Source organism: Chiloscyllium plagiosum, unplaced genomic scaffold (genome assembly GCF_037043375.1).
Source record: "Chiloscyllium plagiosum isolate Xiang-an unplaced genomic scaffold, Cpla_swu_hap1 HiC_scaffold_36, whole genome shotgun sequence".
NCBI classification, from domain to species: Eukaryota; Metazoa; Chordata; class Chondrichthyes; order Orectolobiformes; family Hemiscylliidae; genus Chiloscyllium; species Chiloscyllium plagiosum.
Genome location: NW_028270174.1, coordinates 13,273,330 through 13,275,829, shown reverse-complemented (window position 1 = coordinate 13,275,829; position 2,500 = coordinate 13,273,330).

The following is a 2,500-nucleotide window of genomic DNA, read 5'->3' as shown; positions in this document are numbered from 1 at the left end:
GAGTGTGTGTGAGTGTGTGTGTGTGAGAGAGAATGTGTGTGTGTGAGTGTGTGTGTGTATGAGAAGGTGTGTGTGTGTGAGAATGTGTGTGCGTGTGTGTGAGAATGTGTGTGTGTGAGAGTGTGTTTGAGAATGGATGTGTGTGAGAGAATGTGTGTGTGTGAGAGAATGTGTGTGTGTGTGTGAGAATGTGATTGTGTGTGTGAGTGTGTATGTATGTGAGAATGTGTGAGTGTGTGAGAATGTGTGTGAGAATGTGTGTGTGTGTGAGTGTGAGTGTGTGTGAGAATATGTGTGTGTGAGAGTGTGTGTGTGTGAGAGAATGTGCATGTGAGAGTGTGTGTGAGTGTGTGTGTGTGTGAGAGAGAGAGAATGTGTGTGTATGAGAGAGAGAATGTGTGTGTGTGCCTGTGTGAGAGTGTTTGTGTGTGAGAATGTGTGAGTGTGTGTGTGCATGTGTGAGAATGTGTGTGTGTGAGAGAATGTGTGTGTGAGAAAGTGTGTGTGTGTGAGAATGTATCAGTGTGTGTGTGTGAGAATGTGTGTTTGTGTGAGTGTGTGTGAGAAGATGTGAGTGTGTGCGTTAATGTGTGAGTGTGTGTGTGTGAGAATGTGTGTGTGTGAGAATGTGTGAGTGTGTGTGTGAGAATGTGTGTGTGTGTGAGAATGTGTGTGTGTGAGTCTGAGTGAGAATGTGTGTGTGTGAGTGTGTGAGAATGTGTGTGCGTGTGAGAATGTTTGTGTGAGTGAGAATGTGTGTGTGTGAGAATGTGTGTGTATGTGTGTGTGTGAGTGTGTGTGTATGTGTGTGTGTGAGAGTGTGTGTATGTGTGTGTGTGAGAATGTGTGTGTGTGAGAATGTGTGTGTGATTGTGTGTGTGTGAGTGTTTGTGTGAGAGTGTGTGTGTGTGTGAGAGAATGTGTGTGTGTGAGAGAATGTGTGTGTGTGAGAATGTGTGTGTGTGTGAGAATGTGTGTGTATGAGAATGTGTGAGTGTGTGTGTGAGAATGAATGTGTGTGTGAGAATATGTGTGTGTGAGAATGTGTGTGTGTGTAAGAATGTGTATGTGTGTGAGAATGTGTGTGCGTGTGTGTGACAATGTGTGTGCGAGTGTGTGTGTATGTGAGTGTGTGTGAGAACGTGTGTGTGTGAGAAAGTGTGTGTATGTGAATGTGTGTGTGTGAGAATGTGTGTGTGTGAGAATGTGTGTGTGCGTGAGAATGTGCTTGTGTGTGTGTGAGAATGTGTGTGTGTGAATGTGTGTGTGTGAGAATGTGTGTGTGAAAATGTGTGTGTGTGAGAATGTGTGTGTGTGAATGTGTGTGTGTGAGAATGTGTGTGTGCGAAAATGTATGTGTGTGTGAGAATGTGTGGGTGAGAGAGAGAGAATGTGTGTGTGTGAGAATGTATCTGTGTGAGAATGTGTGTGTGTGTGAGAGAATGTGTCTGTGTGTGAATGTGTGTGTGAGAGAATGTGTCTGTGTGTGAATGTGTGTGTGTGTGACAATGTGTGTGTGTGAGAATGTGTGTGTGAGTGTGTGTGAGAGAATGTGTGTGTGTGTGTGAGAATGTGAGTGTGTGTGAGAGAGTGTGTGTGTGTGAGTGTGTGTGTGTGAAAATGTGTTTGTGTGTGTGTGAGTGTGTGTGTGTGAAAATGTGTTTGTGTGTGTGTGTGAGAATGTGTGTGTGTGAGAATGTGTATGTGTGTGTGAGAATTTGTGAGATTGTGTGAGTGTGTGTGTGAGAGAGAATGTGTGTATGTGTGTGAGAATGTGAGTGTGTGTGTGTGTGAGTGTGTGTGTGAGAGAGAATGTGTGTGTGTGTGTGTATGTGTGAGAATGTGTGTGTGTATGAGAATGTGTGTGTGTATGAGAAGGTGTGTGTGTGTGAGAATGTGTGTGCGTGTGTGTGAGAATGTGTGTGTGTGAGAGTGTGTGTGAGAATGTGTGTGTGAGAGAGAATGTGTGTGAGAATGTGTGTGTGTGTGTGTGAGAATGTGAGTGTGTGTGTGTGTGTATGTGAGAATGTGTGAGTGTGTGACAATGTTTGTGAGTGTGTGTGTGTGTGAGAGTGTGTGTGTGTGAGAATATGTGTGTGTGAGTGTGTGTGTGTGTGTGAGAATGTGTGTGTGTGAGAATGTGTGTGAGTGTGTGTGTGTGTGAGAGAAGAATGTGTGTGTGTGCCTGTGTGAGAGTGTGTGTGTGTGAGAATGTGTGAGTGTGTGTGTGTGTGAGAATGTGTGAGCATGTGTGAGAATGTGTGTGTGTGAGAGAATGTGTGTGTGTGTGTGTGAGAAAGTGTGTGTGTGTGAGAATGTATCTGTGTGTGTGAGAATATGTGTTTGTGTGAGTGTGTGTGAGAAGATGTGAGTGTGTGTGTTAATGTGTGAGTGCGTGTGTGTGAGAATGTGTGCGTGTGAAAATGTGTGTGTGCCTGTGTGTGTGTGAGAATGTGTGTGTGTGTGAGTGTGTGAGAATGTGTGTGTGTGTGAGAGTGTG